Here is a 27372-nt window from a genome sequence, read left to right as displayed (position 1 = left end):
AGTGGGAGCTGAGATGCCGGTGCAATCACAGGAGCTGGGTCCTTCGGCACAGGCCTCTGGCTTCACCTCTCCCCGTCAATAACGGCAGCAATGGGCAAACCCCACCTTTCCCTCCCATTCCTTATGCGCACGCAAAGGGCTCTGCCCGAAACACAGAGCAGTGCAATGCTGTTACCAGCGGGACGGGGCAAAGACTGGGGACCCGGCCCAGCAGGGGCTGGGGACGGCGCAAACCCTTGCAGAGCCCAGCCTAGCGAGAGCTCGCCGAACGCCACCAGCGCAGTGGGGAATGTGAGGGGACGCCAGGTCTGATCCCTCCGCTGCTCCTGGCCTCCATCCGTCACTGCAAGGGGAGGCACATGCAGCGGCTGCACTGAGAATGTGCCAGCCCCAGAAGCTAGGAAGGGAAGGAGGCTTGTGGGGGACGGCGTGGAGCAGGGCCAGACAAGAGCAGGTGGGGCACAGAGCACGCCTCGATCCATCGTCGTCCCGCCTGGCGGAGAGAGAGAGGGAAAGAGGGAGGCTGGGGGTGGGGAGGAGATCTGTCTGTCCATTGCACGTAGCGCCAGAGCACGCTGGCCCTGCAGAAACAGCCGGCGTTGCAGCAGCCTGGCCCGTTTTGGCTGTGGCCTGGACTGGGACTTGCCAGCCCCGGCAGAATGAGACTCTCGGTGAAGGATGCGACTTTTACCAGAAAAAAGACCGTCCGTTTGCAGTAGGAGAGCCGCTGCAGTCAGAAAGGGCTCCGTCCTCTCAGCTGCGGGGCAGACATTTCCCTCTCCATTTTCAAACGCTTAATTCCAGCAAGATGTACAATTATCCCATCAGTGTCCACTGGACAAGGGCAGTGGTTTGTCTGACGCGCTCAGAGACATGGCTGCTGCTACGAAAAACCCACGGGCCGAGACAGCAAGCTCGGGATTATCCATACGAGTGCACCCGACTTTGCTTTTCTCTTCTTCAGAGAGAGCAGCATCTAGTGTCTTTCTCCTGCTGTCCTTCTGGCTGTGTGTGTGTGTGTGTGTGTGTGCATTTTGTGTACACACACCCACACACACTCAGGATAAGAGCATCAACATATGCTCATCATGCATAAAGCTGAGCGCCTTATATCACAGCTATGTCCCTGCTCTGATGTCTGATGTCCACCCTGGGTAGCTAAAGAACGTTGCCTATGAACATAAATAAACCGGTGACATTTCACAGCCAGTCTAAAGCCCACCCGTGGTTTTATCATTCGCTTCCAGTCTCACCCACCCGTCAATGGGAAATACAGGCACCAGCGAACAACTCCCTGGAGAGGGACAAAAACCAAACCAACGGAGAACAAAGGATGTTTGGAGCGTTCTGCGTGAGCAACACAATTGAACACAACATTAAAAACACCTTCAGGAAGAGAAGCCTCCCTCCATTCCCCCTCCGCCCCCAGCCCCAGGGATCAGGAACGGTGTGCAACATGGCGGGGGGGGGGGGGGGGGGGCAGAAACAAATCAGTGCCATGAAAGTTAGGCATGAAAATTAATGTGCAGCCAGGAGAGACGAAACCCATCAGACAAGCCCCGGGAGCAGGTCTCTAACCATGCAACCAGCCCAGTGCAGATGTCCTCCAGTCCCCGCCCCCCCATGTGCCATCTGCGAGTGAGAACAGCAGTCACCGGTCAGGCACAGCTGTGCAACGGCGCACAGGCGGCAGAGCACGACAGCAGCATATGGACGACAGGCCCGAGTCGAACACGCTCTGGGCTGATGCCCTGTGATGTACCACCGAGGCTGGATGAGGCAACAGCCATCCAGGGTAGCAGCAGCCTGAGGGCAGGGAAAACAGCGGAGCACGAGCCCGCCCCACCATGCAGCACCCAGGGTGAGCCAGGACAGGAGGAGAGTGATTCTTCTTTGGCTCCTGCCCCCCACAACCCCAGGCCCTGCAGAAACATGGGCTCAGTCTCCCCCCGGCCACACTACTCTCTCTGCAGAAACTCGACCCTGGGGAGGATTTCGGCCATTTCTGGCAGAGCAGGTCCAGAACTGAACCATGCACCGGGGGAGGTAACCCCTTTCACTCCTCTGTCCTCCCTCCCCCCAGCCCCGAAAGAACCCCCAGCACATACAACTGCCGGCACGCCAAGGATCTGGGCTGTGTGATTTCCCGGAGCGGTTCCAAGCAGCCCTCCCCAGCACTGGTTCTATCCCCCCGGGGGCGGGTGGGGAGATACTGCGCCCAGTACGGAGGTCAGATAGCCCCACGAGCTCCGCGCCGGGCGCAGCAGAGGAGAAACAGCCCCCAGCCCTGCACTAGCCAGGCGCCCGGCTGGAGGGGAGCAGCCCCAGCCAATGGGGGCCTGGAGCCAGGGCCCGCCTCCATGACTCTCAGTCCGTGCGGGACGAGAAGAGGCAGGGCCACACGGGGCGTGCGGTGGCGGCTGCGCCAGGGACACGCGGTGGCAGGACACGCGGTGGCGGCTGCTCCAGGGAAGGCTTCGCTTCTTACTCAGGTGAGAGTCACTGATTATCATTGATGTAACGTAGTGTAGTTATTATTGTCATTATGTGTGTTCATAGGGGTTATATGGGTCAGGGCTGGTGAGTAGGCAAGTCGGGGGGTGGGGGGGGCATGTGTTTTACCTAGTGTTCACCAGTGGGGCTTTCACTCAGAAAGGTGGGGAAACCACTGGCCTAGAAGACCGGGTTCAATTCCTGGCTCAGCCACTGACTTCCTGTGTGACCTTGGGCATGTTACTTAACCGCCCTCATGGTTCAGTTCCTCACCTGTAAAATGGGGAGAACGCCGTACCTCCCAGGGGGGTGCGGGGGATAGAGAGGATAGAACCTATAATGACTGCGAGGCACTGAGATAGTCTGGTGCTGAGGGCAATGTAAGTACCCAGAGAGAGTGGCTGCGAAGTCCCGAGTGCTCAACGGTGTGTAGCGTAGTGACCGCTCTGAGGCTACTCACGGGTGCCACGGCCAGAAGAGACATCTGCCGTCACCTCGTCTCACCCCTGTGAAGCACAGGCCAGAGACCTGCCCCGCAATCATTCCCAGAGCAGATCTCTTAGATCTTCACTGAGGAATTTCCAGTGATGGGGAATCCATCACGGCCCTGAGTAACTTGTTCCAGTGGTTGATGGCCCTCACTCCCCTGTTCTTCTCCACCAGGGAACTGGGTGATTTGAGTACTGCTGAGCTCCCGGGTATTGACACAGATGCAATATGTAATTCCAGATTGCTCCAGCCTTCCAGGGTAGTAAAGCTCCTTTCCACGACGACCACTCACCGAGACTGCATTTCACTTGCACCCAGCGTGGCAGGAGTTGGCAGCTCCCGGGGTGAGCGCCAGCAAAGGCGAAGCGAGCTGCAGCGTGCGTAGCAGAGGGAAAGATTGTGGGGACTGGCCCCCCAGTCAGGAAGCTGTCTTCCCAAAAGAGCACGGAAGGGCTCGGTCCGGGTGCCGTTTATCACAGTAGCTCCCCTTCCGCACACACGCAGATGCAGGGGAGGTGGAAGCTCCTGTAATCGGGACCAGCCCCGTGCAAAATTCATTCCAGGTAATGAAACTAATTATCCCCAGACAGATGGATTTGCTGTTCCCCCCCCCTTCCTTGACCTGTTGCTGTTTGGCTTGGACAGCTCAACGTGGCCTTATCGGCAGATCGGCTTGCAGCCGCGGCCCGCTGCCAGCCTCCCTTGGCCTGGAGCACTGCGTAATTTTTTTCTCTTTTTTTAATATTTATGGGCCAGATCACATGCTTTATTAAACCAGACCTAAATCATTCCTCCACCCCCCACCTCCAAGATCCTGTGGAATGCGTCTGCCATTAAACACGCAATTAGCCTGCATTTACAAATCTGTAAAAGGCTCCGGCCGGCCATTCATCGCACACCCGTGGGGATTTTATTCCTCCCACCAGCTGAGTCCGCCTTGCTCACTGTCTAATTAGTCCCCGGCAAGCCAACTCCACTGGAAACGGCTGCAGCTTTTTTCCCCCAGCTCACCCCGAGCGGCCCAGGAACTGCGGCCTCCTCCTCGTCGGGGGACGTGCGGTGTCTTTGGGCCCAACCGAAGGCAAGTTCCTTTTGCAACAAGTCAGTCTCCAAGTCCTGAGCTCCAGGGCCCGGCCTCCGCTTCCCTTCTCCTTGGTGAGAAATAGAGGAAGCAGCTCAAGCAGGTCCTGCTGGCGCTGCGGGGCCAAAGGGGGGAAATGGGGACATCGCTCCCCCATGGAAGCCCCCCAGACCCAGCACTGTGCAGGGGAGAACCCCCAGCTTGGGGGGCACTAAGAGCCACGTGGCAGCCGCCCTCCCCCAGCTACGTGGCCTTTGGGGAAGAGCCAGCCCAGGCGCAGATCACTGACACAGTGTGTGATACAGGACACCGCTGACGCCGTAAGATTGTTATCTGACGTTTGCACCGTGAAGGTTTCATCCCCTGTGCTGATTGGCTGCTTGCCTCAAATCCCGCCCATGCCCCTCTTTTCACCTAGCCAATCCCCCGCTAGTGTCACCCCACGGAGAGGATTTAAAATCACAAGAGAAATGGGGGAAAAGATTGTGGAACTAACATGCCATTTGCCACCCTCACACAGGGGTCCCTCTGCGTGTGCGACACACCCCTTCCCCCTTTGTCTATTTAGATTGTAAGCTCTTCAGGGCAGGGACTGCCTCTTCTTGTGGGTCTGTACAGCACCTAGCACAATAGGGCTTGATTCTCCTGTAATCCACATGACAAATCATGGACAAAGCCCTCAACACCCTTGCGGGGATTGGAACTTTCCGACCCGGCTCTTGCAAGTGGCTGAGGAGCTCCGTGCCAAGGTGGGTCGAAGGCGGCCCGTTGAAGTCAACGGGAGCTGAAAACACGCAACACCCTTTACAGGAGGTGCCCTGCCCCTGGCAGGACTGGGGTCCCAGTCTCTCCGGTTGGCACCTGTTCTGCAAGCATCCCCTCCTCCGGCTAAGCGAGCATCCGGCCCACAGCTCAGGAGAATGCCAGCGCAGCAGGGGTTAACAGAAAGACACAAATGGAACATGTCCGGTGCCGACTGGGGCAGTGGAGACGATACCAGGGGGTCCCTCCGCAACCAGGGCTGGATCAATGCTCTGACACCACACAACTGCACCAGGAAAGGGACAGAACCAAAACAGGTCAGGATGCCCCGGGCACGAGGGCGTCCCAGCGGGCCAGCCGGCAGAACCACCTCTCAGAGCTCAGTAACCCAGACCCCTCTTTGCCCCACTGCTTTGCTCCGGCGATTCTGAAAGCACGGACGTGGTGCTGGATTTTGTACTCCTCCGCTGCTGAGCACCAGCGAGCGCCAGGGGACAGATCATTCAGCAAAGCCAAGGAGAGAAACAAGCAGCATTTAACCATTAGCATGTGTGTAAAGAGACCCTTAATAAACTCTTTTCCCTCGTTCCTGTCTGCCTTGCTCCAGGCCACTAATCCAATTGAGCAGAGCTCAGCGCTTGTAACAAAGCTGTGAGACATTTGTCAGATCCCTGACGAGACCCAGGGCTAATTTTACAACACTCATTTATCTTAGCATATTATATCGCTTTAATTTTCTCCCCCCGGATCCCATTACCACGGCCGAACCGTGCAGCCAATGTGTACCGGTAATTGCTATGATCAGCAACGGGCCCTACTGGAGACGCACCGCAAATAAAGGGAGCAATAAGCAATCCCGCCATCAGGCCAGCGTGCACTGAATCAGAAATGGAAACAGGCAAGCCAGCCAAGGAAACGGAGTAGCGGGAAGAGGAGGAAAAGGTGGCAACTGCACGTGGACAAATGGGAAGAAATAAAGTCCAAGGGTCAAACTCTACTTTCGGTTAATGCTGGTGTAAATCCAGAGCGACTCCGCTGGCAGAAATGGAGCCAAGCTAGTGTAAATCCAGAGCGACTCCGCTGGCAGCAAGGAGCCACAGTGGAGTAAATCCAGAGTGACTCTGCTGAAAGCAATGAAGCCATGCTGGCGTAAATCCAGAGCGACTCCGCCGGCAGCAATGGAGCCACACTGGAGTAAATCCAGAGTGACTCTGCTGAAAGCAATGGAGCCATGCTAATGTAAATGTGGAGCCACTCTAATGACTGCAACTGGGGAAGCCCTGATGTAAATCCAGAGTGACTCCACTGTGTCATGCAAACAATGGCGATTCCAGTTTGAAAGTCACCCTGCCCTGCAAATGTCTCTATTTTTAAATGCAGCAGCCCCAGAACTCATGTACACCTCACTGCTTCTGACGGGCTTCCAAATTCAGGGAAAGGCCCGCTCCCTGCCTTTGTCAGAACAGTCCCAAAATACCTTCGGGGCGGCTTCATTTCACCACCGCCTCGTCTGTGATGACACGTCACTGTGTCCCTACCCCCCATCCGCACCCGGTGACACAACAGCTCGGTCTTGGATAGCAAAGCTGAGAAGAGGAGAACTCCGTCTAGGGGAGAAGGGTCCCACCGCGCCTACCAGCAGCCCAATTCAACAGGCTGTGCCAAGGGGGCAGAATGCAATTCCCTATGTGCTAGAAATTAGCCAGGGCGCTGGGTGTGGCATGCCTGCCAAGGCTAAAGGGGATATTGAGCAAGCATAAGCCACTGGCAGCTTGATTTTTCATCAAAGACGGCGCAGCCTCCGTCACACGATGATGGAGCATTGGTTTGGGACCGACAGAATCACCAAAACAACTCCACTATCCTTGGGAGTCTCCCCAAGAAATGCTGACCGGCCCTGACCCTCCCCAGCTTAAGAACAAAGGTTTACGCCACTGATCCAAGAATCAAGCCAACGTCCTGCCTGCAGGAAACATTTCCACAGAATCACCTTCCCTGGGCGACCTGGGATCTGCACTGTTACGTGTTGATCAGTTGACGCTGGAGGTCTCTTCCCAAAAAGCTAAATAATAGAGGGTCAGCCCCCGCCTTCTTCACAGTCAGGAGAAGAGGACTGGAGACGGTGGACATGGTGCACTAGATTCTGAGCTCCTGAATCTCTCAAGACTCAGGCTACAGGCCTGGCCGTGATGCTCAAAGCAAAACAAATGGGTCTGTGAATAAACCATCTCTTACCTTTCCACCGGTCTGAATTCCCAGGGGTGTCCCCAATTTCTCATCAAATTCCTCAGGATTCCTCCACGCTATGCACTTGACCTGGGTGGTGCAGAACTGGGATTTTCTTTAAAAAAGGAAAGAGAAAAAACTGTCAAAGACTGGCACTTCTGTTTTATTAACACCCCTTTTCAGGGTGGGATTCCCCACATTCGCTCCTCCGGGCGGGAACCCTTGGCAGCTAGTAGCCAGAATTGTGTGCACAGCTCGTCTATGTAAAAAATAATCCTCATACAACTGCTACAGCCCCACCCCGCAACATGCATTTATTTCGTTAGTTCAGTGCATGGTGGGGAGGGTGGGGTGGAGAGGCGTCCATTTGCTCCTGGGGCCGTCTCTGATCTGAGTGAAAGAAATAATCTGAACCAAACAGAACCAGCCAGAAGAAAAATGCGTAACACAAAAAAATGATGAGTTGCATCCCTATGAGGTCTGGTTGTCAGCCAAGGCTCCAGTCCTGGGGGTGCTGAACTTTACATGCCGGGGTTAAGTCGCATCGTCTCAGAGCTCAAAAGACCCGTAAGCACATGTACAAGCACACACACCTTTGCGGGAGAGGCACCTGAGATGGTAAACTGAGTCAGGATTGGGTCTTTACTTCATGTCTGTACAGGGCCTGAGGCAATGGGGTCATTGGCTTTTTTTGGTGCTTTTTTTTAATGCTTTGCATTAGGGATAGTTGGTGCCTGGCACATTTCGATGCAAGAGGCCAGTGGTTTTCACCCTTTTTTCATTTGCGGACTCCTCAAAAATTTTGCATGGAGGTGTTGGAAATCTTAGACATAGTCTGCAGAGCCTCAGGGGTCCATGGACCACAGGTTGAAAACCATGGCAACAGGCACCTTGAACTCATTTTATAACACAGTTACAACGAGCACAACGCACAACCTCGCTGCTGCGAAGGGACTTTCCCAAGAACAGCAGCAACTTTAGAAAACGTTCTTGGTCCTGTCTTTATTCGGGGTCTAACCCAAAGCCTCAGGAACTGGACAGAAGACTTCCTGTTGACTTCAATGGGCCTTGAATCAGGTCTTTAGAGAGGGTTAAAAAAAAACCCAGCCCTAAAGGCCTGTAAATGATAAATAAATAAGACAAACCCCATTGGGCGCCTGTGCGGCTGATTAAGAAACTCTCATTTGCAAAGCTATGGGAAATAATTAAAAAGTTTTCCCGGGGCCTAAGGAGGGAAGCGGCCCGTTTGTCACGCCAGCAGCGCGTGGCATGCTGCAATTTATCACGCTTGTCAGGTGTCAGCCACTGAAATATTTAACTCCGCCAGCCCCGAGCCGAGCCTGGGCCGCGCCCCATCCCTCACCGCAGACTCTGCCGGACATATGGGATCGAGGGAGCTGGCAGTGACTGACGGATATGACAGAGGGCTCTCCCCCGCCCTTCGCCTGCTCACCGCCGCTGAGATGCCAACACGCCTATTTTACAGCACAGAATTGCAGATGAAATAAACAGACAAGGCCGGGCTGGAACTGAATCACGGAGCCAATTCGTCACCACCTGTCGGAGAGCAGTCTGGGCTGCCAAGGATGATGGGGGGAGAGAAATGGGAGAGGAATCCTGGATGGATGGGGAAATTCTTAGTCGGCTCCTCAGCTCCATTCTCAAAGATGCAGCTCCCCAGGGGGCAGTGAGAAGGAGAACACTACACGGGGCAGTAAAGGGGAGCTCTATTGAGATAGACCCTTAAGGAGACACCCGGAGCCAGAAGAAGATCGATATCAAGGGGGCAAGGAACAGCAATATGGTCCAGGGAACAGAGGGCTAGGAGTCAGGCAACCGGGATTCTATTCCTGGCTTTGCCACGTGGTGACCTGGGCCTCAGTTTCCCCTCCTGCCCTCTGTGTGTCTTGTTGGGTCAGAGTGTAAGCTCTGCAGGGCAAGGGCTGTCTCCCATTAGGTGCGTACGCAGCACAGTGTGGCTTAGCTCTGAGCCAGGGCCGCTACATGGCACTGTAACACAAAGAACGAACATGACACAGATGTTGCTAAACCCCAGGGAAGCGTCCATGAGCCAGAAGAGGGACAGATGCCTACGATGCAACCTGGACCTGGGACAGGATAGATTCCTGGATTGCAGATGTTCTGGGTGCCCTCAACGTGCTCCGCCCTGTACACATATAAAGACGGTCCCTGGCCGACGGAGCTGACAAACTTAGCCGGACCAGTCCAACACCCGAATAAGCCAGATGAGGATTACGACCGTGGCTGGACCCAGAGAGCAGCACAGGATCGACCCAGGGAGAGCACACCCTGTGTTCAGAAGAGGAGCTAGCCTCTGGGCACAGAGATGGAACGCCCGTCTCCCCCCCGGGGGGAGGGGGGTCACTGCTGCCTCCTGAGCGTTCTTCCCATTCTCGGGGTGAACCACATATGCACACGTTTCCCTCCTGCATCTTGGCTGTGTCCTTGGAAATCATGAGGCCCCTGCCATGGTTATAAAGCAAAGCACGGAGTAATTCTTTAAACAGGCCCCGGTGGCAAATCCTGAAGGAGGAAGGACCCAGGATCTTTTGCAAATCCTGGCCAATGTCAGGGGGAAATTCCCGACTGACAGAGCCTCTTGGGCTGGCTCGGAACCGGAGGTGTTTAGCTAGGATCCCGCCGGGAGCGCCATAGGCAGTGAATTTAAAACATCACCCGCCCACCCTGGCAAGACTGAGATTGTCTTGAGGAACCGTGGGAACTCACGCTATCGCAAGATGGCTAAGCCGTACAAGAAGCTGTGGCCGCCAACACACACAGATATCACAGGCAAAAGCTAAGCACTGCACACACACACACACACACACACACACACACACACACACACCCACCCCATCAGGGAACGGAACGCTGGATCTCGTCCAGAAATGCTGTCCTCTTCCAAAGAAAACGCCATCCACCTCCTCTTCTCAGGCCTCCAGCCACGACACGGTTCTGCCAGCAGAGGGTGTTGGCTCACACCCACACACAACACAGAGGGCAGAGGTACATTCGAGCCGTCCCAATTTGTTTTCCCATAGACAGCAGCAACCAGCAGTCACAGGAGCTACGGGGCCTGGCTCTCCTCACCGATCCTGGTGGAGATCAGGGGAAACCCCCGGGAGGACAATGGAGTTCCACTGGTGTAAGTGAGAGGAGAATTACACCCCGTGGGCTACACGACATGCTCAGTCCAGTAAAGAGCTGGGGTGTGTATTCAATATTGATTTGTATACATACAGACACACGGAAGTTGAATCCCTGCTTTAAGAGTGAAACTCATCTCAACCCCCGCGCACGCACAGATTTTTCAGAATTTGACCGAATGTAAATGCCTCTTCCTGGGGACAGCAAAAGGTACATTCCTGATACCAGGGAGACAGACGCTCTGCTGCCAAGTATCACGTCCCTGTTCCAAAGCGTGGAGGTGTTAGAGCAGCTCAATGAAACGCTTGTCAAGAATTTTTTTTTTATATATCATGGGCAAAATAGCAGATTCTTTCCCCTAACTTCACTCTGAGAGAGTTGAACTGGTCGTGCTGAAATTTTCCAGAAAATTTCACACTGAGGCAGACGCCCCAAATGGGAAATTTCAGCCCCAGTGGTTCAAGTTTGGCAGTTCAGAGCACGTGAAAACGGTCTGATAATCAACTGTGGTGGGCAACCTTAACGTAGACGTCACTCCCTTGACTGTCTACAAGTTACACACCCACTTACCAACCAAAGGAAATAATTTCCGCTGCCGAAAGCTAGTTGCTATAGAAAAGCTGACCCCACAGGTACCATGAAATGCCCACAGAGCCCTACAACCATGCTAGGAAGCATTTGCTAGGCAGCGATTTTGGCCTTCTCCATTTGCAGGCGCGCGACTTGAGACGCCTTAAAAGGAGGTAAAATTCTGGCAGACGGGTGCTCAGCACTGTCTGGACACAGACATCTCTGTCCGAACTGCGACATCTCGCACTGGGCACCCAGGAGAGGAAGCATCCAAAATCCATTTTGAAATGGAAGGCTTCGGTCCTGAAGCGCTCCCACCGGTCACCTGTTGGGGGCGCTGCAAGGGATACGTGTGCTGGAGGGATCGATTCTAGAACGGAAGCAAAGAAAAACTGAAATTGCCTCTGTAACCATCAGCAGGGCATGGCATTTGTATTCCTCTTCCTTCGCTCACATGAACAAACATGAGAGGACCTTTATTGAGGGCCTTTTCAACTGAGAAAGGCTGAGAAACGAAAAGGCGGGTCAGGGAGGAAGCCAAGTGAAGAACAAGGAAGATTTTCAAGCTGGGGAAACAAAAGAGAAAGAAAGCCCTGCTCTGCCAGCAGCCAACACCAGAACCCCTGCAGCGGGCCGGACGGACAAGTCGGACGGAGCTCAGGAACTGCGACCAGGACGGCAAGTCTGGAGCGCTCCATGCCGCGTGCAGCTGGGGATCCGTGGGGGGCATGGAGCCCCTGGGGACGTGCTGCACTTCGTTGGTAGGCCCGGTGTGTGGAAATCAGGAGTTCAGCGTGGACAGAAAGGGTCTCCCCCCATCAGAGGTAACCCCCGCACCATCAATCCCCGCTGGCCCCAACGCCTCACCCTCCACGCCACGCGAGTCTGCGCCACGCTCAGCCCCTGCCTTCCAGTCCGGTCTGCCCTGGTGCAGCACCGCTCCCCGCCCCTGAGAGGGAGATGGGCGGCAGGAAGAAGGACAAAGCTGGGTGGGGAGCCCTGGGACGGGAGCCGGCCCCACGGCAGCAGCGAGGAGAAGCAGTGCTGGCCACCCCACCACCCACTCGGGTTTGGCCCTGCAGCCTCCATCAGGATTGGAACGTGGCGGGCTTGAAATCGAGCAAGCCACGCTGCGAACGGATGCCCAGGGGTCCGAGCATCACTCCATCGTGCGGGCGGGGCCGCGGGGCAGCTTCTCACCCCTGCCGCTGGTGCGCAGTGTGCATAATGCCCTGGGGGCTGCGGGCTCCGCACCCACTTACAGACCATCAGGTGCCTGGCCAGCATATGGTAGTCAATAAAGAAAGGAACCTCTTTCCAGAGCCTCCTCCCACGTATGCTCGTGTACATCAAGAGGGACTGCAGGGGGGCCCAGGAATCAGGGCCGGCAGTCCAAGAGTCCTCCCTGGAGCGGAGGGGAGAAGATTAGCACCTGACCTCAGCTAAATCGGAGCCCGTGGCCGTCTGAAGGCGGCGCAGGAACAGAGGCCGCAGCAAAATTCACTGATTGCCCAATTCATTGCCCGTTATTCGCCTGGCTCCTGTCCTGTCCCCTTGGCTCCAATGCCCACGGCAGACACCTCACCGAGAATCAGGCTACTTATCTAGGGACTGCAGGGAGGCGGTGGCTCGAATGCAGCTGGCACCAGTCACAATAGCAGCGAGGGGAGCACAGCACGGGTTCAAAGCAGACTCGTGAGCCCAGCACCTACCCGGAGAGTCTGGGCTAGACTCGTGTGGCTCACGCTTCCTTGCCGTTTGCACCCGCGTTAGCTGAATCCAGTCTAGCTCACCCAGGCTTGCCCACGCACAGACCAACTGCTTCACATGCGCGACGCTATACACGCAGCTGTGGAAATCTTGGCCTCCGATGGGGCCATTTACGTTGTAAGCGCTTCGGGGCCGAGGGGCTGTGTGTCGCGTGGGGCACCCAATGCATGACATTCAGTGGAAAATACCGCAGGGCCAGCTTTGCGGAAATCCGGGTTAGTTTCCCAAGCCCCATAGGAGAAACGAGAAACACCAGTGCGCCCAGCAGAGATGGGGCCAGCTGCATTTCCAGGTGGAGGGGTTAAAGTATCTTTAGCTGGGCTGTCGTGAGCTGAACAATATTGTCTGCCAAATACTCCTGGCCCTGGCGTAGAACGCGGAAACGACAATTCAGCGCATCTGCCGTGCTGCGAGTTTATCTGCAGGCAGGCAGGAGGGCCTCTTTAAGAGATCTAGACAGATCTCCCGGCCCTGGAAAGTTCACCTAGACGTCCCCATGCCCTGAGACGTAGAGTTTTCGCAGGCCTCAGCCTAAACCTCAGACTCTCCCCGCAGCAAAGACTCCACAGTAGTCAGGTGCGTAGCTGCATCACGCATCCCCCCACTTTGCACCACCGCACGGATGCCGTGGGAAAGGGGTTCCCCCCGGGCTGTAGGAGGGACAGTGAAGTTCAGAGGTAGGTCACACCGTCGGGTGGCTCCTTGCCTCTGCAGTTAAGGGTAGGACAAGCTCCAGGAGACCAACCGCCATCCATCAGTAAGCCTTCATTTCCTGCCCCACTGAAAGCCTCAGCCATCAGAAACACAGGACAACACACTAGAAACGCCCCCCCCCAGCCAAGCAGCCTCCATCAGCCCAGGGAGATGGACTAACTGTGACCTAATGAGGTTCTTCCATCACTCCCAGCTGTGGTGCCATGACTCAGGATCATGCTGATCAATACAAGCCCATGTGTCAGTGAAACCATCCCCGTCCCCATCCGATTTCAGATGAGACATCTGGCCCTGATTGCATCACTCAGCCCCAGCGGGCTGGATGACTCAGCCAGTGTGATGTCGCTCCATGCAGAGTCCATGCACATGCCCAGAGATGGTACAGAAGATGGGGGGGGGGGGTGTCGTGCCGTTTCCATCTGGCCTGGGAGGCAGCAAAACAGACCCACCGGTTTGGCGGGTGTCTGCAGGCGCCAATGCGGGGATCCCAGCAGCGTGTCCAGAGCACCCTACAGAGCTTCCGACCTGAGCTCACGCTGCTGGAGGAGAATTATCAGGGAAAACTTTCTAACTCTCAGGGGCGTTAAGCTCCGGAACTGGCTTCCAAGGTGAACTCCTCATCCCTGGAGGTTTTTAAGACCAGGCTGGACAAACACCTGTCGGGGATGGTCCAGGTTTACTCCGTCCTGCCTCAGCACGGGGGGCTGGGACTAGATGGCCTAGTCCAGATCCACTCCAGCCCGACATTCCTGACAGGTCGTTCTTTAATTGTCCACGACCGGGGTCATGCAGCGTCGCCCGAGAAAACTAGCACAGGCCACTAATGGAGACACGATGCTGGGGGCTGTGCATCCCAGCCAGCTTCCGTGGGTTTGCACCTGCCTTAGAGCCAAAATCCATCCTGTAAATCTGCTCTGCCTTCTTTTGATCCCTTGCCGCCTAAGCTGGCGTGTCAAACTCTAAACGCCTCAGACTCCGGAATGACAACGGGGGCTAAAGACAAACGTCGCCTCCTAGCTTCAGCAGACTCAGTTTGGGCACAAAACTGCTGATCCACCTGGAAACACCCCCCCAGAACCAGCGGCTTTTCTGGCTAAACTAGAAGGTAGCTGGATTCTGCAGGGGGGGAGGGAGGGAAACCAAACAACATCCCAGCTGCATTGATCCTTCTCTTCTCCAGTTACCATCTGTATCTGATAATGGTATTGATCGGGAAGCTCTGGATGTTTCATTTCCTTGGCCACCCCCGGTGTATCTTTCTTTGCTGCCTGTCAGTTGTTACTGAAGTGGAATCTGCTTTGGTGATGGCTGCTGCTGAAACACACGCACAGACGCCGGGAAAATACAGAACTGTGTCAAAACCAGTTTTTAAACCCTTCTATCCTCTTCAGGCCAGGAAGCTGGTTATTTGCATGGATTTACTCTGGGTGCCCCAGTGTTTAGTTAGTGAGCCGGCTAATCTGTGTGCAGGGAAATCCCTGGTGGCTCAAGGTCTGGGCAATCAACATCATTCACATTAGCTATTGTCTTAATCCTCTTTAAACTCCTGTATAATACATAAGGGGAATGGATGTTCTGCAATGGGTAAAACTCGCATGCTGGAGCACATGCTAGAATGGCAGAAACTACAAAGTCCTGGAAGAAAAGAGAAACAACTGAACCTCCTGGAGCTGGTCGGGCTCCCTTTTTCTCACTCTCGGACATTTCTAAGGCATCTGTCACCTGGTATTTTGTTTAAGGGCATGCCTAGACAGCAGCCGGGAGGTGTCATTCCCGACTGGGGGCAGACATCCAGGCACTAGCTCTGCTGAAGCCAGCAAGCTAAAAATAGAAGCGGAGCCACAGGTAGCTACCCAGGCTGGCCGCCCAAGCACTCACCTAGGACCTCGGGGGCAGGGGGGTGCACCGACGGCTACCCATGCTGGGCAACACCTCCCAGCCACTGGGTAGACATACCCTAAGTCTCTCTTGATGGAAACATACAGTCCCCCACTCCCCACAACATACAGTCTGATCTCTGCTACCGGTCAGCAGGGTAAAATATCTCAGCCGACTATTCTGAGCATACGTGAACCGGCCGCAGCAAAAGCCGAATCCTGAGGTCTCTCCTCAGCCCTGGCTCCCAGGAACCTCAGGCTTGTGGCCCCTCTCTCCCTCCGGGGTGTCAGCCCACTAGAGGAAAACACTTTGTTCTATGGATGCGCGGGAGTTGGTGAGGCCGGCAGAGAACAGACAGTAGATAGTGCGGGATAGGCCCAGCCCAAACTGACGAGCGGAGAGACCTCCATGGCAGCACCGAGTTTAATGCTGGCCAAAGCTTCAGTATTCACAGCCCACACCAGGCAACGCTACAACAGCCGGGGGGGAGACAAAGCCAACAGTCTCCTTTATGGAAAAACAAAGAGTTTTAAGGCGGTGGGGGGCACCGATAAGGAAGTAGCAAATGAGACATTGGTTCGCTGCCTGCTGGAGCTGAGGGATCTAATAAGCACAAAGATGAGAGCTAAATTGTCTTTTGAAACGCTGTATCAGTATTCACATTACAGAGGCTGCTTCCAGCAATTTCAGCTGATTAATAATAAATGCTACATAATTACCGCAGACTCGCTCTCATCCGCTTCCTGTTTTCTGTCAACGTCGGCTTAACTCTGCGCCGTGCAGCCCCGCTGACAGCTGCCAAGGCAGGGGAAAGCCATTGGCGGTGCTAAGTTCTTCAGGGCAGGGACAGAGCCTTCTGAATGTGTTTATACTGCCCGCTGCCCAACCCGGCTCCACTCCCCACTGGAGGCTTGTGTGCGCCACAATAATACAGACCGGCACGGGGAGGAAAGCGCAGCTGTCAGGGGATGCCCATATTTGTATCTCCCGCATAAACCCCGCCGCTATTCCTGGGCCCATTGCAGGAGAGCCCCGGATCAGGGCCCGGTTGCATTTAGTGCTTTAGCCATAGCAAGACATGGTCCCTGCTCCAAGGGGCAGTCCTGGACCTGCTGGAGAGGGAGATCTTCCGAGGCTGTGCTCAGAGATGCCCTGGCTCCGCTCTTCCAACGAGCGCCTGCTGCTCGGCTAAGGGAGATGCGAGGAAGCGCAGAAGCACCGGGCGCTTCGCTCTTCCTGCGTCACTGACAGGGGACCCTGCCGGGAAGTCTTTATTCCCCGGCACTGCTGTGTGGGATTTGCCCCGAGTTCTTACGTCTGGGGAGTGGGCTTCGTACACCTCCGGCGGGGGGCACTCCTCACTCAGGCTAAGCTCTCTGGACTCCGAAGCTTCGCCCAGGTGTTCAGAGATAGATGGTGACGCTCAGCTGTACAGACAGACGCACCCAGACGCCCACCCTTCCGGCACGGCGTTTTACAATCCGAATGGCCTCCTGCATGGAATTCACCTCCTCCAGCCGCAGAATCTCTCAGTCTTCTGCTACCGGGAACATTCCCCGTTCCCCAAATCCTCAGCGATCTCCAGCGACTGCTGGTCCATCTCAATATCCAGCACAAAATCTCCCCTCATCATGGCTCCACCCATGCCAGCCCCATTCCCCACCCTCTAAAAACTCCTCTCTAATGCACTTGCCAACCTGTTTCCTATATCACTTTGGTCACGGGTTCTCTTGCCACCAACCCTCAACCCTGCTTTCCCACAGGACCCTTCTCCCAGTGGGCAGAGCTTAGTCTCCCGGCACCTAACCAAGTTTAGTGTTGGCATTGGCCTGCATAGACTCCACACAGCTGAGGCCATTGGACGGACAGTCTGTAGACAGACACTACAGAAACACGTCCCTCCTGCTCATTGCTGGTGGCTGCACGGCTGGGCATCAAAGACCCTCTGGCACTTCTTGAAAGAGCGAGAAAGAGGTGTACCTCGTCTACCTGCAAACTGAAATTCTGAGCCGGCACCACTATTAATGTCACAGCAGCATTCGTTTCTCTCAGGACAAAGATCTAATCCACACCTTTAAGATTGGCTCCCTCTTTTGCTGGCTTTTTAGGGGATGCTTATGCCTCATAATGTGGCTTCAGGCACAACTCTGGAAGAATAACAACGTTCCAAATGGGATTTGTTCAAGAGTCTCCAAAACCATGCTAAGAGCTCCCAGTGCAAATTCACTTGACTCACTGCTGGGATGGTGCTGAATTACTGTGACTGTCAGAAGTTTGGTAAGCCTGAACATGCGAGAGGATTCTGGGAACAAGGTCTCCTAGCATTGGACAGGGTGGATGGAAAAGTGCTGAGAGTGCTGAATTTGGACGTTGGCATGAACTCTACAGCACAAAACGTTGTGTAGTTGTGCTGATCGGGAAGACCTATGGGCATGCTCAGTCAACGGCAAGTTCCCCCAGTGTGCACACAAAAGATCGGTCAATAGTGGACCTGAAACTAAGCGACCTATTGGACAGCACAAAATCGAGAGCAGGCGAATAATTGACGAGTGAGTAAACATCAGCCGACCCTCAGTCCATCCCTGTTGTCCCTTTCACAATTAATCATAAAAGGAAAACGTTACGACATGCTAGCAGGGATAATTTGGGGATATGTGACTCCTTTGAAAAAAGGGGATAAGTACCGGGGCACAACACATGCTACACGCTTATTCTCATCAACATCTGAAGAGGCCGGTGATGCTATAAGACAGGGTAGCCAACAAAGACAAGTGCAGAGTCCTGCACTTAGGGCAGAAGAATCCCATGCACAGCTACAGACTGGGGACCGACGGGCTAGGCAGCAGTTCTGCAGAAAAGGACCTGGGGGTTACAGTGGATAAAAAGCTGGATATGAGTCAGCAGTGTGCCCTGGTTGCCAAGAAGGCTAATAGCATATTGGGCTGCATTAGTAGGAGCATTGCCAGCAGATGGAGGGAAGTGATTATTCCCCTCTATTCGGCACTGGTGAGGCCGCATTTGGAGTATTGTGTCCAGTTTTGGGCCCCCCCACTACAAAAAGGATGTGGACAAGTTGGAGAGAGTCCAGCGGAGGGCTGGAGCGCAAGACGTATGAGGAGAGGCTGGGAGAACTAGGTTTGTTTAGTCTGCAAAAAAGAAGAGTGAGGGGGGATTTGATAGCAGCCTTCAACTACCTGAAAGTGGGTTCCAGGGAGGATGGGCCTAGGCTGTTCTCAGTAGTAACAGGTGACAGAACAAGGAGCAATGGTCTCAAGTTGCAGTGGGGGAGGTCTAGGTTGGATGTTAGGAAAATCTTTTTGACTAGGAGGGTGGTGAAGCACTGGAATGGGTTACCTAGGGAGGGGGTGGAATCTCTATCCTTGGAGGTTTTTAGGGCCCAGCTTGACTAAGCCGTGGCTGGGATGGTTTAGCTGGGGTTGGTCCTGCTTTGAGCAGGGGGTGGGACTAGATACCTCCTGAGGTCCCTTCCAACCCTCATCTTCTGTGATTCTAGAACAAGTGCTCAAGAAGAAGTGAAGTGACCTCCACCTAGAACTGGTAGCTATACCTACTTTTTTTTTTGCCAATCAGGATATTGTGTAGGGCCAGCATAGTTACTGAGGGTTTATGCTTGGAGAATTAAGGCTTTTTAGGAAGAAGCACTGTATAACCTTTTTCCTGCCTGTCTGTAATTCTTTGAAATAAACAGTTTTGCATTGAAAAAAACTGAATCCGAGTTTTCACGGGCACTAACACTGTAAGTTCTGCCCAGCTGTGGACCTATAAAAGGTCCAGTTCTTCACTCATGCCCCATATTATGGACATTTCTAGACACAAAACCCATTGGAGAGTGAAAAACCACCAAGCAATTCAGATACAAAACACAAAAATGATGTTAAGGGAACATTACGAGTGGTAAACTGAGCACCGAAGAGTCAAGAGACGAAAGACCCACAGTCCTACACACATTAACACAGACTATGTCTCAAATATTGCTAATGCAGAGCAGAGATTTTTCCAACACACTTCAATGCAGAACATCCTGTAATTCCGCTATTCCTACACAAATCTCAGTCACACTGGTCCCATGTTGTATTTATTGACTTGGAGGTTTTATATCAAGATTTCTCTTCTCTCTCAGGTTCAGTATTTGTCCCCCAGCGCCAACACGCAAGGCTATACCCTATTTTCACTATCATTGCTGATTTTAAAGGGAAGTAGGAAAGCGACCGTTTACTGCAAAAAGCATGGCATTTTATAACCAGAAGGAATCGTGCCATTAATTCCAGTGTCCTGAGCATGCTCAGAGAAAAGCTGGCAGGGTGGGTGGGCTGAGCTGGTGGAGGTGAGGAGCGGAACACAGGCGAGAGGTGTAGCTGGAGTCAACAGGCATGCTTTTGCGCTCTCTCACCTGACACTTGCAGACTAGACCTCTGAGGGCAGTGGATGGGGGAGGAAAAAAAGGGGAGAAAAGAACCACAGACGCTTAGGAGAGGGGCCCAACTCCTCACTCTCTTCTCCATGGAAAGGGTGTGGATTACTAAGCAAGGCACACTCTCGGAGACACCTGGGTTCACCTTTTGATACCAGGGACCCGGCTTCCTGTATGATGTCAGGGAGATCTCAGGGACCGGTGCTGGTCCATGGACCGGCCATCGAGGAACACGGCTCTAGGGCACATAATTGGAGCAATCCCTCCTCCCCCGAGGTTGGGAAGCGTACCAGGGAGGAATCTGCATGACCAGGAGGATGCTGTCCCCTGTCCAGAGGGCTTAGAAAGACGTGCGGAGATTGAGGCCAGAGCTGCCAGGGGCTCGCCCGCCTCTGAACAAAAATTCCAGTTTGCAACGGCTTTCGTTTCAAAATTTAGGCTCTTTCAGAGTAAAAAATAAATTAGAAAGTGGTTGAAGTCGAAGCAAAAACGTTTCAGTTGACTCAGATATGTGTGTGTGTGCATGCGAGTGTGAGTGTGTGTGTGCACATGGGTGAGAGAGGGCGAGAGAAAGAAAATTTTTAAGATTTTGACTTTTCCATTCCTAGGGAAGAGAAAATTGTTTCAAAACCTCAACAAGTTTCAAGGGCTTTTCACGGGTCCCCACCAGCTCTATTAACCACAACGAACTGCTGCCGTTTCCCTTTGCAGGACAAACTTCTTCCCCTCTCTGCAATGATACAAGCTCAACGCCACGCTCTCCCGCCTTGTCCCCCAACTCACGGCTGACTCCCCGGGGATAATGGAGCAGAGAGGGTGCCAGCCGCCTGGGCGATGACATCAAAGCACATGGCATTGCTGGGCAATGAGGCAGAGCGTGAGGATGCAAATGAAGGACAGTATCTACTCCCCACCCCAGGGCAGGAGCAGATGACATTGAGCGGGTCGGCATAAATGAATCTGACAGTATTGAGAAACTAGACCAGTGTTTCTCAACCCATTTACCACCGTGGGCCGCATACGCAGCTCTGCGTGGGTCATGTAGGCCGCATCCACACAATATTTATACCGCCTGTATGGCCCTGAGGATGTCACATGGGCCACAGCTGTGTGCTGATTGGGCAGCAAGCGGCCTGTGGGCTGCGGGTTGAGAACCACTGAACTAGACGATCCCGGGGAAAAATCATGCCCATCAATGAAGGGGAAAGTTCCATGTCCCACGGGCTGGGTTGTAACGGAGGAATCCATGTTTTTGACTTCCTTTGTAAAGCTCTGAGATCTATTGATGAAATTAAGGTTGCCAATTTGGGTTAGACGTATTCCTGGAGGTTTCATCACATGACAATCTTAATTAAAGATTAATCTTTTAGTCCTGGAGCTTCTACGAGAATCCTGGAGGGTTGTCAGCCCTAGACGAAATGTGCCATATAAGAGCTAGAGATGATGAGCAGGGATTGGACTAGATGACCTCCTGAGGTCCCTTCCAACCCTAATTCTCTCATTAGTAAAACTAAGCTGGTTCTCTTTATTAAGAGAACTATTTACAAAGGTCCTGCAACTGCAGCTAGCATTCCAGCCACATGTACACAGACCGACTTCCTGGTGCTTCCTCTGACCCCTTCCCTCCTGCACCTCTCTCCAAGTTCCATGCTGCAGGAAGAGCGACGGAGAAATGACACCGACCAGCAGGGAGCGGTGTGGTAAATGGAGCAGCAGTGCGGCAAACACCACGGTGGAGAGGCAGCAGCTACGTGGATACAAACACGGCACTAGAACGTCCATGGCAGGGCAGGGGAGATGGCAGAGCTGGCGACTGCAGTGGGGTCGCTGACGGCGTCGCCGTGAGCGCAGCAGTGGTGCGGACCCCTACCGGTGTGATGCAGCAGAGGTGGTACACGTGCGCTGTAACCACAGCGACTGCTTTGCGAGTCCCGGTTTCCACTTACCGCCGTTGTCTCTCAGCTGTCACACAGAGCAACGGCAGGGAAAGCGCTGGCGCCCCAGCGCCTCCATCGGGAAGGCGCTCAGCAAGCCATGCGCCCACAGCAATGGGGAGGAGGCCGTGGGTAGGACTCTGGTAAGCGCATCCTAGTTCAATGCACCCCTCATACAGGCGGCGAACTTTTCTCTCAATAACGTTCTCGCCAGCCTGGCTATTTCCAATCCACGTGGGCACACAGATTTTCTGGCCATGCTTTCGGGCGTGTGCTCTTCAGGCTCCTCCCTCATGCTCTTCGGCCAGCTCCTGCACTAACACATCCCTGCTCTCCCAGTCCCGGCCCCTCAACCCACACGCTCGGCTCTGCGGATGCCCCTCAGCACACGCTGATCTTCCAGCCACATCTGGCTCCCCTACCAGCTCTGTCAATGTCCTTCCATCCTGCCCCACAGCCTCTCCTGCTGCTCTTCCAGTTCGGGCTCCCTGACACAGTTCTGCCAAGGCCCCACCTTCCTGCCCCCTGCCCCTCCACCATTCCAGACCCAACCTCGCCTCTACCATCTCTGCAAAAGCCCATGCACCGCCTTATCCAGGGCAGGATTCCCCGGAGCTCTTCTATGCGGCCCCGACCCTGGCCAGAGAGGAGTCCCTCTGAAAAACCTACCTGTGCCGTGCTGCCCACAGTGCATCAAAGTGACTGGGATAGAAACCGCCCGCTCGCTCCTCCCATTGCCCTGGCTGCTGTCGGCTTGTCTGCCCTTCGATCGTGAACCCCGGGAGCGGAGAACATCCTCCTTCCGTGTCTGGAAACGGCCCAGCACAAAGCAGCCGCTGCAATTCACAACCAGCCTCAGCACTGCAGCGACTAAGGATAACAGGGTGGTGGTCGGTCCTCCAGGAACGACAGACAGGAGCCCAGAGCATCGCCCCCCCGCCCGGGCACCCCACTTTGCGTGGCAGCCGTCCAGCAAAGCAGCCCCCCCTCCCCGCCACCTACCCACCGGAGCCGGGCCAATGGCGTGGGGAACGCTCCCTTGTGGCTGCGGTGACAGCACCGGGGAGGATGACAGCACAATTCCAAATGCCAGCCGTCTCCCCGAGCCCCGGCCTGTTGCTTTTAAATGTCAGCAGTAAAACTAGCTGCATCTGAGACGGAATTAAATGGAGGAGGAGGAGGAAAAAGGAGGAAGAGGGAGAGAGAGACGGAGGGGAAGCCAGACAGCTCTGCTAATAGCGAGTCAGTCAGAAGTCTCCGAATCCATTTGAAGCACACAGGGCTTAATTTAACTTAATGGTTTTGTCAAACATTGGCGCGCTGTTAAAAGCGCAGGGGAGCTGGCGATTCACATGCAAGCGGCTCTCCCTTCCCTGGTGGCTACAAATCTGCTTCGGAAATCCCCGTGGACTCCAGGCAGGCTTCCCGGCGAGCCCAGGCCCCTGCCAGAATGGGTCCCGGCTGCCATCCGCCATAGCACACGGACCGCAGCTGCACTGTGTTTGCTTAGCGCTGGCGCGTCTGGTGCTGTGCAGGACCCAAGAGGTACGTCTACACTGGAGCCCAGGTGTGATTCCCAGCGCAGGTAGACACACGTGTGCTTAAAGTACCAGCATAGCCAGAGCGTCGCGGGCAGCAGGACGGGCTCGCTGCCCCAGTCATGGGCCCAGGGTCCTGGATGGGTTGAACTCCACCGGTGCAGCCGTAGCTACCCCGCTCTTTTTAGCAGGCAACCTTGATCAATGCTGGCGTGGGTTTGTCTAGCACCCCTCTAGCTGCAGCGTGGAGGCCTCCCCAAGATAAACACCATCCCTGCACTGCGACTTTTTCACCCGTCCCATGCTATTTGGTGTTTCCCCTACAGTCCCAGCTCCCGGAGGCATGGGATGGGGTGAGCATCTCAGCTTTCTTTTTTTTCTTCTCCTTTTTTTTTTTTTTTTTTAAAGTTTCCATACCCCATGAGCGTAACGAAAAGCTGGGGAACGTAACCCCAACAGCCTCGGACCCCATAAGGCAAAGATAATGAACCACAAAATTGTTATTTCTTCAAAACAAAACAAAATCTCCTGGTACTTTAAACCAAGCATGATTTGGGGAAGGGGCTCAGACTCATGATTTCTAAATACTTGGGGTTGGTAATACCACAGTCCCTGCCCATCTGATAGACAGAAGAGGAGAATTTGGGATACACTGGGAGACCCCTGGCCCCCCCTCCCTTCCCCTTCCGACTATCTGTTTATTTCACCCACCCGTTGAGTCATGTCTTTAATGGGCTCAGTACAACGCCCAGCACACTGGGGCCTCAGTCCCTGACAGGTGACCACTTGCAAATCATCAGAGGGGGGGGCAAGGATGGTGGGGGTGAGGAAGGACTCCCCTCCTCTGACGAGGGAGAGCTCCCCTGCCCCCAGCCTCAGGAGATGCTGCCGCTGCCCTTCTGCCTTGTAACAGCGAGGCACTAAGGAACTGGCCCAGGGAGCCTGGCCAAGAACCAGGAACTGAATTTACATCTCAGGAGTCCCAATCCAGGGCCGTTTCCACGAGGCTGCCCCGCCCTTCCGCCCTCCTCACCCCGGACAAGTCCCCAGCCCATCAAGGATCCGATTTCCCAAACACCCCCCCCCCCACCCCACCACTGGACTCTCGGGGGACAGCCTCGCTCTGCGACGGCCGCCACTCTCAGCTGCTGAGATCCAAGGAGGTGGGACGGCTGCCGACACCGGAGACCCCTCTCTTGGGACAGCCGTTCTGGCTGGGTGGTATTGGGAGGGCAACAGAAAAGCCAGGGGGTATGAGGATGGGGACAGCTAATTCTTCATTCCCCCCACCTCAACACACACATTTTGAGAATGGGACCTGGAGCGTCAACTTTTCTGGGTTTCATCGCCATAGCGTGAACCTTGCCGCCACCCTCCCCCATTGCCCGGCAGCTGGGTGGGGAATATTCTCCTTCCACCCATTTAGCCCCTCAAATGGGGTTTGCATTAAAGGGTCGCCGGTGTAGGGAGAGTCTCCGCTAAGCCCTTGTCCATGCAACAGTACTGGGGGGGGTGGGGGGGGGAGCAGAACAGCAAAGTGCCCCTGGCACGATATACAGAGCTGATTAATAACTGAGATCACGGGGAACAAACTCTAAACTTTGTGCAGGGGTTAGGGGGTCCCTGGGACAGCCCTAGCTCCCGTCCTGCGCACCCCAGAACCCGGGCTCTTGTTTGATTGACGACACAAACGAAAGCGGGTTTAAAGGTCTCAGCCTGGCCCTTGACTCCTTAGAGGGAGTTTTCCCACATCACAAAACCACCAGACAATTCAGCGTGATTGACAGCCTGCCCCCGGGAGAGGCCCAGGCTGGAACAGGAGGGGGAGAGAGGGGGATGGAGGCGCTGCGGACCAGGATTGAAGGACACCGGCCGAGCTCTGTACAGGGAGCCCAGGGTCAGAATAGCCAGATGGGGGACAGGCCTGGTCAACACAAGACACGTTTACCAGTAAAATAATGGTGGTGAGGAGTGTGATTTGTACACAATATTGTTATATTGTGTGTAGCCCAGGACAGGAATCAGGGGGTGGGCTGAGGGCCAGGATTAAAGGGCACCACATAGCTGTTCGAGGGTGGCCCAGAGTGGGGAGAGAAACTGTGGGTTGGGATTTTGGCAGGTGGATGGTGGGCGTGTGCGCTCGCACGCAGAAGGTGTGTTCGCACAATTCCTAGCCGCATGCCGGGCCCCTTAGTATTTCTCTCTTCGCTGGTCGTCAAATTCACCCAACTGAAAGAAAACCATCTCCCTGTGATTTTTTGGGCAGTCACAGCCTTCTCAGCAGGGGTGAGCTCCTTCCTCAGAGACACGCCCGTCATCTCTCACACGCAACTCCTAACGCCCTGCAGGATGTAACCAGCCCGTCTCAGAACCCAGCTTGTTGCCTGGTAGGAGCACCCTACCCCCTCCGCCGAGCGGCTGCCCCCTCTCTTCTGCCCCCTCCCCAGTCCCACTCGCTCTAGATTGATCTTCACTAACTTCAGTGAAACTAGGATTTCTCCTGATGCTTTGGCGGGGACTTCATGAAACGGGGCACCCAACAACGCCGCCCAACACCTCCCAGCTCACCCAGCACGGCATCGTCGCAGGCGTTGCAAAACCAGCCTGGAAATCTACGAGCCCAAACCTGCGATCTGCTGCCGGTGCAGACGGATCAAAACCCAAAGGATATTGTACTCGCCCATGCAAAACCCTCTATATTAGATATAAAATATAGCTAAATAAGAGTAATTGCCGCCACCGCATGCGCACGCACTCCACACCAGCCCAGCTTCTGAAATGCTACTGGGCTTCTCCCCGCTAAGTCCTCATGAGAGTCATCAAGGGGGAAAAGGGACACAAGGTGCCAAACCCCACAGGCCATTTCCAGCCTTTCAACTTCATTCTCCTTGTCATTTATCCTCCCCCTCCCCGGCAAAAAAAAAAAATACATAATCCGCTCATCTGCCAAAAAAAAGCCATTTAAAAAAAAAAAAAAAAAAAAGAACATTTTAAGCTAGTGCTTTAAATGGCAGCCGCAGTCGACAGCCCCTTTCCACGACGTGCCAAGAAAGCAATTCATCCTCTCCCTCTATTCTGTGCTAGGTAGAGCAGACCCCCTTTGTTCGGCTCCCCGCGCTCTTTTGTTCAACCCTGAAAGCGCTGATCGCTCCCGCATGAGGAATGTGAAACTGATGTGATGTGATAGGAACAATGCTCCAGTCCTGGCTCCTTCAGAAGGCAGATCAAAGCCCCCATTTGCATGGCTTTCCATCGCCCGCCTGCTTGCTCTCCCCCGCCTGTGAGATACTCAGACTGCTCCAGCGCCTTCATTGTCCTGGGGCCTGAATGAGATTTTAAATTACGCTCCCAGGGCCCTTTGCACCTGCCATTGGCTCGCCCCTCTGGACGGAGAGACAGCAAAACGAGCCCAGGGGACGGACACGGACACAAATCCTTTTCCCCCTTCTATGAAAAGGAAAGGGGAATTTGTATCTGTGGATGTCGCTTGGAATTTAGCGTGGCTGTCAAGAGGCCAAGAAGATGTGGTGTCTAGCTATTCTCCTATTCTTCCACGGCCTCCTGCTTTCAGCTGAGGCCACAGCGTGTCCCAGGACATTGGCTGGGCCCCGCATGATCAGAGCAGGAGGGTGTGCAGAGGGTCTGTGAGGTGGATGGACGGCAGCCCACCAAGGAGATGTGAGGAAGAGTAGATAAATCACGAGCAACGGGCAGCGAGGCTCTGAAGCGGCGGGAATAATGGGCCAGCACGTGGAGCACATTAGCATAGAAATTAGGACGTTCCTTTGGCAACGGCAGGGCACGAGCATCCCCAGGTCCTGGGCGAGTCCCGTGCATTCAAAGCAGCGTCACGTCTCTCCTCTTTGCCTGCCCGAGGCCAAGCCGGAAGGAGGCCAGAGAAGCAAGGGCCAGCGTAGGCGACACTGACGAAGGCTCTGGCACTTGGGCCCTTTTGCCTTTCCCGTTTCCCTTTCCTCCCAGGGGGTCACTCGCTGTCGGGGCCCAGAGAGCAGGCCTCACGGTGAGCAATCCCCAGAGCTCCTGTCAGCGCAGACCCAGCAGCCTCCTCAGCTTTTCTCTCTCTCTATCACAGGATTACGAGCGCTCGGCTACTCCAGCGCGGCGCCGAGGGTTTGCCTCCGTGATCTCGCCTCAGAGAACCTTTCATCCAAAGCGCTTTACTCACCCACTGTACAAAGGAACCGGTCCAATCCTGAGGTCACGCCAGCAAAACTCCCAGGGAAAGACCTTAGTTTGTGACCCTCCAGGTAAATGGTTTAGACTATGGGGGGTGGGCATGCACACACAACAGCTGTT

At 54.6% G+C, this 27372-nt stretch overlaps 1 protein-coding gene across 4 annotated transcripts in view; it reads right to left on the bottom strand.

Annotated features, from left to right (window-relative positions):
* The window catches only part of CNTFR (ciliary neurotrophic factor receptor), a 384981-nt gene that overhangs the window by 305927 nt on the left and 51682 nt on the right, over positions 1-27372 (bottom strand). For all 4 annotated transcript variants that reach the window (XM_067530844.1, XM_067530842.1, XM_067530843.1 and 1 more), the window contains exon 2: positions 7061-7166. The gene's annotated coding sequence lies outside the window, so the exon portion shown is untranslated. The remainder of the gene's footprint in view (positions 1-7060; positions 7167-27372) is intronic.

Source organism: Emydura macquarii, unplaced genomic scaffold (genome assembly GCF_026122565.2).
Source record: "Emydura macquarii macquarii isolate MOO-44397 ecotype Brisbane River unplaced genomic scaffold, CSIRO-AGI_Emac_v2 contig_3114, whole genome shotgun sequence".
In the NCBI taxonomy this organism is placed as follows: Eukaryota; Metazoa; Chordata; order Testudines; family Chelidae; genus Emydura; species Emydura macquarii.
The sequence above is the reverse complement of the archived record's forward strand: the minus strand, read 5'-3'. Positions and strand labels throughout refer to the sequence as shown.